The sequence below is a fragment of the Crocodylus siamensis genome, chromosome 6 (assembly GCF_052110815.1).
Source record: "Crocodylus siamensis isolate JL-2025a chromosome 6, ASM5211081v1, whole genome shotgun sequence".
Lineage (NCBI taxonomy): Eukaryota > Metazoa > Chordata > Crocodylia > Crocodylidae > Crocodylus > Crocodylus siamensis.
The window spans coordinates 16,225,563-16,237,967 of record NC_143400.1 but is presented as its reverse complement, the minus strand read 5'-3'; positions in this window follow the sequence as shown (position 1 = coordinate 16,237,967).

Genomic DNA, 12,405 nt, shown 5'->3' with positions numbered 1-12,405 from the left:
GGATCCTCAGGTTTAATGAGGCCTCCTGGAGCAAGTGACTCCACATCCCTTTCTGTGCCCCTCGCAGCCCCATCCAGGAACCATTGCTTCCCTGCTAACTGCCTGGATCCGGACCTGAGGAGGAGAGCAGTGGCAGCGTGGGGGTTAACAGGTGTTGCTTGCCCCCTGCTGCATACAGGTGTCCCCAAGGGGCCTCTGTACCCAGATTTCAGCAACAGGCCCAGCCCTGCAGTCCCAGCCCCTCTAGGGTGATGTAGCCTTGCAGGCCAGATACAGCCCATGGGATGTACCTAGATAATCCCCTGGCACTGAATGAGAGCTGGCCCCTTCCTCCAGGACACCATGTCCCTACATTAGGGGAATCAGGCCCAAAGTGAAGAAGTGTATTGACTCACGGCCAGTAGACAGCAGAGCCAGGGACAGGCCTCACATCGCCTGGACTCTAGGCCATGCCCCGTACCCTCCTCGCTCACCAGCTATCACCGTCCAGCTCCCTGCCCTCGCCCTGACCACAGTCTCTCTGGGGTGGAGCCACCCAGATGCTTGCCTGATCCCGGTCCAGAGCGCACGTGCAGCCTGGCTCATAAGAGCGCACGTGCAGCCTGGCTCACGAGAGATCCAGTCTCCACGGCTGTCAGCACGATTTCTCTCCACCGCATTTCTGTAGACACGAGCAAACCCGCCCCCTCATGCTAATTGAATGTGAAAAGGTATTTTGCAAAAGGAAGGGACAGGAAATAAGAAAAACCCCAAGCCCCCACAGCACCGAGCTTCTCGCTTCAGGCGGTGAAGGAACAATCAGTGCCATGAGCACAATGGGGCCGTTACGGTGTGACAGATGCCCACACATGTGACAAGCCAGGGAGAGCAAGACAACCCAGATCGGAAAAGAAGGTGCTCACGGCAAGAGAGGCGGGGACAGGAGCTGTCAGCTTTCGGAGGAGGGCAAGGTTGGCATCTAGTAGGACAACCCCTGCCCCCCCACCCCCACCCAGGGAAAGAAGCTGCGTGAGATTCATTTCTCAAGCTGAGCCCGACTCCTCTGGACCAAGATGGGGACAGGCAGGGGTGAGAGTGCCAGGCTGCGCCAGTGCTTCTTCTAGGACTTAAAGCCAGAGGGTCCTGGCTAGAGGGTCTTGCCCCTCCGCTCACGGTCAGACTGATCCCCATATTTGGGGTTAAGAAGGAATTTTCCTCCATGCTCAGATGGGTACAGACAGGAGGGGTTTTGCCTTCCTCTATAGCAGGGGACATGACTTCTACCAGAGATCTCTTGAGTGTCTATTAACAGCATGGGCTACCGCGATCCCCCTGCTTACTCTGTGGCTGGTTTGGGTGTGATGTCTTGTGTCAGGGTTGACAGTCTTTTACTAAGAGGTTAGATTACAGATCATCTGGACAGCTGATCCTGGCAAGGCAGTGGGTTGGACCGGATGTGACCTCTGGAGCTCCGTTTCAGGCCCCACTTCTCTCTGATTTCTAGGAGAGCCTAAATCAGCTCCAGCAAGGCCACAGACTGCTCTAGGATGAAGGCTCTTCAGGCTGGCGGCACCATCGCCCCATCCTGACACACAGAGGGTCTTTCCATGTACTGCAAGCAAAGGGAAAACCCACATCCAAACTAGATGGTCACTGGGGAGATCTTCTTTTCTGCTGATGAGAACAGCGAGGCAGGTTCTCTGCTTGCTAGAGCAGGCACAGCTCTGTGGCTACCGACAGGCCACGTCTCCAGCTGCAGAGAACAACAGAGCTCCATTCACGCCAAGTAGCCAGATCCTGACCTACTTAATGACCTCAGGTCTCCATGGCAAGGGAGAGCTCTGAACCCAAGGCCCCGGAGTAGGGCTGGAGCGCTATCGTAGCCTCAGTGGCCCAGGAAACAGGCACTAGGCAAGGGATGGCAAGGGGGTGGTTTGTTGGGATCTTTAACTGGACCAACAGTATCGTTAGGAGAGATGCTAGGACAAGCTGTTGGACACAAAAGGCCCTTCCTCAGCTCTGGAAAAGAAGGAGATCTCAGCTTGTGCCAGTGATTTTTGGCACCCGACACTGCACAGCTCGTCTTTGCAGCCTTGGAAATTCAGTTCACCCAGAGGTGAGTAACTTTTCCATGTCAGCGAACCACATTTGTTTTGTAACAACCATCACAGCAACAGGCCAGGCCGTGGTTCCAAGCATGGGCCGCTACTGGTTTACCAGGCCCCAGTCTTGCCTGGCCTGTGTTTCGGGGGACAAAAGCCTCCCACACGCATTGCCTCCCTTGCGTGGCTAGAAGTGATTCATGGCAGAGATGCCGAGTCATAAAGCTGAGGTTGGAGAGAACGATCAGGCTCATCTGCCCCAAACAAGTGGCCAGCAGAGCTGGGTGAATCAGAGGAAGGGCCCCTGCATCTTGGCAAATTTCTCATAGGAGTCATTTCTGCATCCATCCGGGGCAGGGACATGCCAAATATCCTCCTGTTCCTGTGAGCCAAGTGTGCAATCCTGTGGGCCGAAGCATGGATCTGTGAGCTGGCAATGGACACGGAGTCCAAAACCGCCTGCCTGGCAAGATATGTTGCAGGGTACATCCTAAGACATTGTGGGGTGTTCACCCTGACCAACCACAGACCGTGGATCACGGGCTCACCCTGGTTCTACAAGACCTTAGGCCAGTGCCGCAGTTTGTATGGGCCTGCCCCGCAACCATGAGCAGCCACAAGCAGATCCAGGCGATAGTGAGACTGAGGGACACCATGTCTCCCGTGGACCTGCTCCCGGGCGATGCATGCCAGGCCATGCGGGAGTGCATCAGCCACAAGGACCTGCGCAAAGATCACAAGGACATGAACTGGCTGAGCCCCCTGAGCCCTGCCAGTGTGGGCCTGGAGACATAGACAGGGTCAGCTAGCGAGACCCAGCTGCCCGTGGCCCAAATGCCATGGAGCCACCGAGACGATCAACCACATCCTCTGGCTCTGCACCTGCGCCAAGGAGGTATGGAAAAGAGTGAAGCAGCTCTGCAAAGCGGTGACCGGTGTCAACCAGCTAACCAGAGAAGCACCGTTGTACGGGCATCTCGCCAAACACCAGGGGAACCCATCACCCCGTTTCAACCAGTTTTTGTCCTGCATCAGGAGCGCCCTGTGGAAAGCCAGGAACCTCCTGTTGTACAGGCACACCGATGTAGAGGTAATGGGCTGTGTGAAAATGGCTCTGAGCGAACTCCAGACCTACTACCAGAAATTGGGAGCAGAGGATGGAGAGGATATGGCCAAAGCCACCTGGCACAGAGACACATGGCACAGGATCTTCCAACTCTCCCCTGGCGGGGAAGGAGGCGGTGACAGCGAGGAAGAGACAAGTAGAACCGGGGACAGAGACAGCAGGAGCTGGAGCAGCAGCGATATGGACAACAGGTGAACTGAATCTGTGACCCCACAAGCGGGGTGGGGATAAAAGAAAGGAGTTACCTGGTCTGAGGCCCACACACACACAAATTTGTTTGTGTGTGTGCAGCATGTGATGTAGATGTTGTAACGGGCCTGAGTGGCCAGTGAGCCTTTGTACAGGGGCACAGGCTGCGCGGATGCAGTTTTTGTAACGGGTTATGGTTTTTCTTTGTGGAATGATACTCAGAGTGTAGATATAGATAACCTCATATATCTAGATAGATTTTTTTTTTTTTAAATCTCTTGCCTTGGATTTTGTTTCCATGCGCTGCTTTCCACACCCAAGAGCAAAGCAGCCATGAAGCCCCCTCACTAGATGGAAGAAAGACCAGCGGTGCAATCACCAGGGACCGGCCTGAAGATATCCAGGGTATCCCCGTGTGATGCCAAGGGAACAGAGCATTGGCAGCACACAGGATGGGCACAGGTCCTCTGGATTTGCAGGGCATATGAGGACACAGACATCACAGAGATGGTGTCTGAGCTGCCTGCCTGCTCAATTCTTTCCTCATGTCCGATGCACGGTTTCCACTCTTTGTTCACATCATTAATTTTTCAAGAGCCAAATGCTTTTTGGGGATGAATTATGGAGCAGCCCAGTTTGGCGCTTACATAACTGGCCGCAAACGTTCTGGCCTGGCCTAGTTCTTTTTCCTTCAGCTCGGCTGATTTTTCTCCGTGCGGGTTAGAAGCCCAGAACGATGGCCTCAGAGACTGAAATCCAGCCGTGAGACACGGCACTGGCAGCAGCGAGATGAGCTAACCCGGCCCCGTTCTGTCTCTGGGGGATCCATTCTCTGGAGCCCATTCGTAAGGATGGCTGTCCTGGTCTGTTCAGTCCTGTGGCAGTGGCTAGTACCGGAGGCTACTAGAGGGGCAGTGTAAGAAATGGGGTTGGTGTGGCCAAATTCACCCTTTTCCCCAGCTACCGTAGGGGTAGGTGTGCCCTGAGACTCAGTCATGACTTTGTCTGTTGTGGGAATAGCTCCAAGAAGCACTCTGACCCCTCTTTGAACCATTTATGCCAGCAGCGTCCAAAGTTGGCCCCACGGGTTAAAGAAGTGGCATAGGACTGGTCCACTGGCCAGATCCCATGTAGGGTCAGCCGCGGCTGAGAAGAGCACAAAAGCTGTGAGTGTATTAGGTTTTTACCCGAGAATCAACAGCTCTTGCCCAGCCCCAAAAGGAGTCTGAGCACAAAGGTCTGTAAGAAGAAGGTCTGGTGGCCTCCTTCAAGCTGGGGGAGTCTCATTCCAAGGGCGTAAAACTGGACACAGAGTGGGGGGAGTCAGCCCCTTGGTTTCTTTATCTCCGTTTCCCCCAGTGCTCTCTGTTCCAGCCCACCACATCGCTGCAGCTCAGACAAGCAGCACAAGACAAGACAGTCGCCTGGGCCTGGCCTCTGCCTGCATTGGCAGAGGATGCAGGCAAAGGGCTGCTTGCTTTTATCTCAGGGTGGGGGTGACCAGGCCTATGGTTCATGAGCAGCCTAGGAGATCTGGATGCCTTGGAGGAGACCCCTTGTCTTGGTCTCTACTAAGGCCAGTGAGGGCTTCCCTGCATCCTTCCCTTCCAGCATCCCGTGGCTCTCTGCATGGCACACTGGGGATTTCACTATGACAGAGACAGCGGCTCACCCCCACCCATTCAGTCCCCAGAGCTTCAGCTCCAAGCCCCAACAAGGGTACTACTGTCCCCGGCTCAGTCGGCGCTCTGTCCTGCCACCGTCATTCATTAAACCCCGGCAGAGAATGGAGCGAGTGTTTGCAAGCCCATTTCAGCAGCCCTCACGCACAAGCCCCTGTCTGAAGAGCTCCTTTTCAGGCCCTTGCTGCTAGAAAGCCATTGTCCAGCTGATCCCTCCAGCCCCCGCAGAGAGCATGTCTGCTCTGTCTCAGCCTCTTCTCCAGGAGAAGGGCGTACTGGTGGTGGAGGGGACCAGAAGCTGGGTGGGATCCAGAGAGGTGACTTCTGCTTTCAGTCACAGCGAGCTGACCTGGGAATGGCTCATGGCTGTAAATCCAGCTCATTGCTTTTATCACCCCTGCCTCTCTACCTTCCTATCAGACAGGTGGGAAAGGCATGGGGCCTGGTACAACTGCCCTGGATCATGGACCTGAGTCCACTACCCTCGTACAGTCATCTGCATCACTGCACAGTGAGGGACACAGTGATGCATTAGCCTGGGCCTCAGATGGCCTGGGCTCTGCCACTGCTTTGTGGGATGACCTTGGGCATCTCACTTGTCTGCCTACCAGTGAAAAGCTACTTCCACCTACTTTATCCCCAGCACTATTGGCTTCACAAGCCAGAGAAAAACAGGAGCATTCCCTGCCATCTTCATCAGGGAGCTGCCTTGCCTCAGGGACTACTTCATCGAGTGCTTAAGCCTTCACCACGTGCGTTAAATAAGTAGGTTGCAGCAAAAGGGAGCTCAGATTGAACAGAAATCTTTTACTTTCAAGCTGCCGGGGAGGCAAAGGGAAGCACAGCTCAGGGCAGGTCTATGGTTGGCTTTCGGCTTGGGGAGAAGAGAGCATATAACGAGGGGCAGCATTTTTAAAATCTGGAAACCAGCACCTCATTTCCAGAGGCAGACACATGGGAATTGCAAGATATGTCCCTTGAATCCTTCCCTCTTGGCATCAGCCTGGCTGGGAAGGGCTTGCTTGCGTGGGGAATTACAGCCCATTGGCTCAGATGTGAATTTCTAGCATGCTAGCTACTCATACTAGCACAGTCTATAACTAGCTACATGCTACCCATGGACAGTGTATAGCCACTAAATGTGCAGGAGATTCTTCACCTTGAGCCTGGACACGCAACACATTGACATCAATGTAATTCATACTTTCACTGGTATAAACAAGGCACATGACATATAGCCCTATACTGGTGAGATGTAGCAGAATAAAGTCGCATTGCTGTGCATAGTGATGCCTATGTCCTACTAGCGGGATTTCCCAGGCTTCTGGGCTTTGCTGGTTGCATCCACCCACCTCTTTCTTCTTCGTGTTTCAGGGTGTTTTTAAGCCTCTCTCAAATGCACTGGGTGTTGGCTGCAGCCCAGGCTGAGGATGAGGACTGGGCTGTGCCAGTGCTGCTGCTGGGACCAAAGCTGGAGGGTCCTGGCTACAGGGTCTTGTCCCTGAGCTCAAGGTCAGACCAGTGGCCATATTTGGGGTCAGGAAGGAATTTCCCCCCATGCTCAGATCGGTATGGAGTAAGGTGGGGGTTTGTCTTCCTCTGTAGCAGGAGCACGGCCTCTGCTTGGGGTCTCTTGAGCATCTATTAACAGCCTGTTCTAGAGGCAGAGTTGGCTACCATTGTCCCCTGGCTTCCTGTGGCAGGTTCAGGTGTGATGTCTTGTGTGGTGTCAGACTTGACAGTAGTCTCACATAGAGTTTGGTTTGCACAAGGCTGATCCTGCCTCAGGCAGAGGGTTGGACTAGATGTGAGCTCTGGAGCTCCCTCCCAGCCCTGCTTCTCCATGATGCTATGACTCCTCCTGGCTTCTGGGTAAGTTGGCCCAGGGCAGGTGCTGTGTGTCCACCCCTATACTGGGGTAGCCATTTCGTGACTGTCAGGAGGCTATTCCTGACTCATTACCACCTACCTGCCTATTGATGTAATGACACCTACTGGGACAAGCTGACCATCTGCCCTCAGACACCGGGTTACACTGATGTACAAATCAGATGCAAGTTACTGCAGTGTGAATGGGTTGTGCTCCAAGCCCTCTCACAGTTGCCTCCTCCAAGCAGGACTGTCCCTTGGGTACGGCAAATTGGGGCAACCACCCCAGGCTCAATGCTTTGGGGTTCCACAGAGCCAGGCAGAGCACCCACAGCCTCTCCCACAGGGCCCACCAAGTGCTGGCAGCTCTGCCCCACACTGCAGAAGAAGCACAGAGACCCAACCCCCGGCATTCATAGTTTATAGTTTTTAGGGTCGGAAGACCCCAGCCCGTGCCCTGGCTTTGAAGGAGTCCCACAGGTCCCGTGCATTGTTAAGAGTCCCCTGCACAAGCTGATTTGTCCCGGGCCTCGCACCCCCCTAAGGTCAGCCCTGCCCCCAAAACCCTCTTACCATGCAATCAAGGGGCCCAGACTGCAAGCTCAGAGCAGCTTGTGCACTGTTAGTTCACATACTGGCTCTCTGCGGCCTCATTTCCTTGCAGACAAATCTTAAGGCAGCCAAGCACTATAGTTTTTAAGGCACTTAAGTGCCTAGCTCCCACAAAGCCCAAGAGGAGATAGCTGCCTGCATACTTTTAAGAAAGGTATGGACTAGGTCCTGTTGTGTGGGGCCTGGACCCTGGCACTTTGCATGGTCCAGTGCTAGAGATGTGACATGATGAGGGTGGCGCGGGCTCCACGTTCTGAACAGAGCCCTCTGCGGTGCCTAGGAAGGTCACGGCTATGGAGGTCCTGAAAAGGGAAGCAGAGGAGCCTGGAGACTATCAGGCTGCGTTAGGGGGAGAGCACCCAAAGGAGTTGTGACACCTGTCCAAAGGCATCACATCATGTGTCAGAACACATCAAGTCCATGCAAGCAGTAGATCCAGCCATGCGTGTGTGTGTGTGTGTGCATGTGTGTGTGTGTATGTATGTGTGTGTATTCCCAGGCAATGCAACAGCAAAGAGAAAGTGGGACCCCTCCCCAGAGCACCTACATGTAGCATGAGGCCTGAAACAGCCAGGTACGTAGGTGAGCAGGGCCATCCCTGGAGGGGGCGGGATTAATCAGGGTGACTCCCCCAGGCCCCACACTTTGGGGGGCCCCGCAGAGCCAGGCCAGCTTTGCAGCTGGTCGCTCACCACCCCACTCCCATCCCACCACCGCCACCACGCCTGGGCCCCACACAGGCTGATTTGCCCCAGGTCCCGCACCCTGCTACCATCATCTCTGTAGGTGAGTTCAACTGTGTGCATAATCTACTCTAATTCTGAGTGGGTACCCAAGGCAGGGGGCATTCAGCTGAATGAAGCTGTATTGATGTCTTCAGCATCTTCATTCCATGATTCAGGACCTGGAGGGCTGTGCTGTGGGGGTCTCGGTCTCCCACCCAAGCACATGGATTGAGTTGGCAGCTCTGAATTCATCTCCTTCACTGTCTCACTCCTGTCTAAGCTGCGTCCTCCCAATTGGTTTCCCACAGAATCAAAATCCCATTTGGCCTCGGCTGGTAGAGCTGCAACAAGAACAAAGATGAGTAAAAGGAAGCGGCCCAACCTCTTTAGAAACCATGAGAGAAAAAGGCTTAGCCAACGTCCACTGCACCCATACATGATGGGATGCTGCTGCGTGCTTTCCCCTCCCTTCCTCCATCACACATCACTAAAGCCAAAGCAGGTCTATTTAGGGAAAAAGGACATTGTATCCTCACTACTAAACTAATTGCTCAGACTCAGAGTGCATCTAAAAGCTACCAGGCAGAAATAGACAGGCTGAAAGCCTCGCTTTTGGTAATGGAGGAGCTGCTTGGCATCAACAGCAATGATGTGCACGCAACAAAAGAAAATGACTCCTCTGAATCAAGGCTGAAAGGCATTTTAATCCTGTGCCAGAAGTACAGGGAACAGGATCATGGAGTTCTGCTTCCATATCCTAGGTAAGAGACCGGGGAGCCGGTACCACGGCACTGCATTTTTTATTAGGTCTGTGGGTCAGAGTGGATCTAGCAAACACCTTGCAGAGTAAAACAATGATGTACTTGCTGAGCAAAAGCAAACTTCTAAGGCCCCCTGCCGTTTCTACCTGGGAACCACCCAAAAACTCAACAGGAGAGAAGGCCTGGCCATCCACCACCCTCTTCCCCTCTGGAGCATCAGACTGGAAGGGGCCACACTACCGAGTCCAGACAGCTATGCCATAGGGTTTTAGAGCAAACGGACCCACAGAAACACTGCCAGCACATGCCATAAGTTCCCAACTCCCTTATACCAAGCTTGAATCCTTAGCTCAAAACTCAAAGGCCTCAGAAACAACAATATTCCATAGGCAGAGAGTAAAGGAGACCATGGCAGAGCCATCACTGGGGCCCTGCAATGGCAGGAGCTGTGTTAGGATATGCCCAGGAGATTATTAGAGACAAACTATGGCACAGGCCACAGAGGAAGCAAAAAACTCCTACAATGCCTTCCCATCTCACCGTCTCCTTACCTGGACTCTTAAATCCAGCACTTGGCGTGATCCTGAGCATGTGATGAAGACCCAGCAACCAGGCATCTGGGAGGCAGCTCCGTTACAGTGCAGGCTTCAGAATTCAAGGGGAAGAACATTTTTCTTGCCTTTTACATCTCTGAAGCCATGGGCAGATCTCAGGGGGCCCTAGAAGTTTGAAAAGAGCCCTTGAATTTTGAAAAGAGGGGTGCAAGTGGTGAGGTTCATCATCACATATAAAACAACGCATGTTCTTTTCCAGGTCAAGATAAACCAGAAGCTGTACAAATAAACCAGGGGCTTGGGGCCGGATTATTCATCTTAGTACTGAAGCCAAAATAATTAGAGCTTCATTGGAATGAATTAAAAACAATTTGCAGGGCTGTGACATTAAAGCTAGATTTCCAGGGAGCAAACAGACAGCAGCAGAGTAGAACAAAGGCTGGCTTGATTGGTGGAACATCAAGACCATTAAGAAGAGGACAGGGTTATTAACACCTGAGGAATGAAGTGTTTAGCAGGGATCGGGTAGATTATAACGAGCCATAGCACTGCAGGACTAGAACTGCCAGGCAGTTGGCTTTAAACGTTAAGTGGAGCAGGAATAAAAGGGGGTGCAAGTGCACCAGTAAACCCCAACCGGATCCATCCCTGCGTGCAGCCTGGAGGAACTTCAGAACTAAAGAATTGCTCCATTCAGCTTCAGTATTGCCCACTCTCATGGTTTTTGGCATCGTTCCTAAAGTCTACAGTTTGGGAATGTGAAAACCTTAGCTCTTTCTTATGGATAGATAGATAGATAGATAGATAGAGTTAAGTTTTTCATATTCCCAAAGCATAGACTTTAACAACAATGCCAACGATCATGAGAGCTGGCAGCACAGCATCTTTGCTGGGAGCGTTGGCAGAGTTAACTGGCCCCAGGATCTGAACCCCCAGTTCAGCCCAGCCCGGGTCACAGCAGCCATGCTGCAAAAGTTCCCGTGGCCCCATAGCTGCTGCCTTCCTTTCATGGGCTGCTAACACTTTTGGTGGCATTTCCCAGGGTCCCCTGTGCTGCACTCAACTGGACCACACTATGAACAGAGGGAAAACATGTCTGTCATTCTGGGTGTGAGGGAGGAATTGTGGGAAGGCATTGGAGGACTCAGGGGGGATTGGTGCTCATCCTTATGCCGAAGCAGGTGGGTTACCATCAGCTTGAGTGCAGCAGGACCTGCCTTCTCGCCCATACCCAGAGCTGGGTGACCTACCTGATGTTCGCACCACTAACCAGCAGACAGTGCTTAGGGATCGTTAAAGCCCAATTAACCTTTAAATGGAATGTGAAATAGGAACACAGACAACTCAGTGTCCTAAAATCAAAGTCTAACTTTATTAATACAACAAGTATTATTTCAGCAGGTTTTTTTATATTTAGAGAGAGAAAAAGCACTTAGTGCTATGATCTCACCCAATCCCAGATGTTACTTTGTCTCACAGAGAAGGCGGCCACTCAGTCCCTGAAGCAAAGGGTGCGTCGTTGGCTGGGATGATCAGACAGGGGTTGAAAGCTGGATTCATGATGTAAGTGATGATGATGATGATGACAACACACTGAACTTTCTTGCTTCCCCCTTTTATGCTTTTCTTTAACTTGACTTCTTTGATGACTCCTTGCTTTTGGATTGGTCTCTCTGCAGTCAGCATATTCTTGATATTTTATCCTGTCAGCATATTCCTTTCTTCAACAACCCCATTACAAGCACACCTCTTAATCTGGCCTTTTTCTGGTGTCTTCCTTTAAGCATTGGTCTCCTTGATCCCCTTTCATGAACATAGTCAATCATTTCATCCCTCTGATTTAGCAAATTAGTGCTGAGTTCAGTTAATTTGAGCTAGTAACAAAACAGTTTCTATGTGGTGTTAGAAAAACTTCTTACAGTGATAGAAAAAGGAAAGAAACAGCGTGCGAGCAAACTCAAGGCCATAAGCTGCTAGCAAGAAACAAGGCCAGCTGATATTGCAAAGACTAGCAAAAATGAAAAGTTCAGAAAGCAATGAGACTATACAGAACTTTAGGCTGAATGTAAAGAAAACTTTAAACAGTGCTATAATTCACCACTGTATAGACAGGTGCGACTTTAAAGCATAAAATATGACAAGCTACCGTAACACTAAGGTTGACAGCACCACACAGCATGGGTCTGAGCATTGTGTGTGGGAGCAGAAAAGGGTTTTAGCAGCAAGGCCTGAGTAAGACCCAAAGACTGAACCCGGGTGTTTTTAACATAACCCCTGCCCGGCATCTTTCTATAAAGATTTTTTTTTTTTTTTTGCCCTGGGTTCTAACGCACGAGTGACCCCTAATGGCAGGACAGGCCCAGAGTAAAACAATGAGGAGAGCGGCTGCAAGCAGACACAAGGGAGAAGAGAGATGTTTGCAGGCAGGCAGCATACAGAATGAGAGTGGGGCACTGAGATGAAAACACGCCCAAGCAGCGAACATATCAGGCTCTTTGTTTCAGGGTGGAAAAATTGGAGAGAAGAGGCCAGTGCAAGACGGACAGACAAGGGAGAATACAGGGAGATAAGGGCTGCATGTCTGGCATTGGGATGTCCCTGCAAGGCTTTAAAAAGCCAGAGGAGAGTCTGTGATGAGTGAGGGTGGCGGCAGGTTCCTAGAGGACCTTGCATCCTGGTTCTTTTCAGCAATACCCAGGACCATCAACTCCAAGGCCCACATCCTTCAAGCCACACAGCTGTGTCACAAGTCACCAGGGCATGATGCAGCAGCCCTTTTGCCTCAGTCTCCACCAAACCCTTTCCC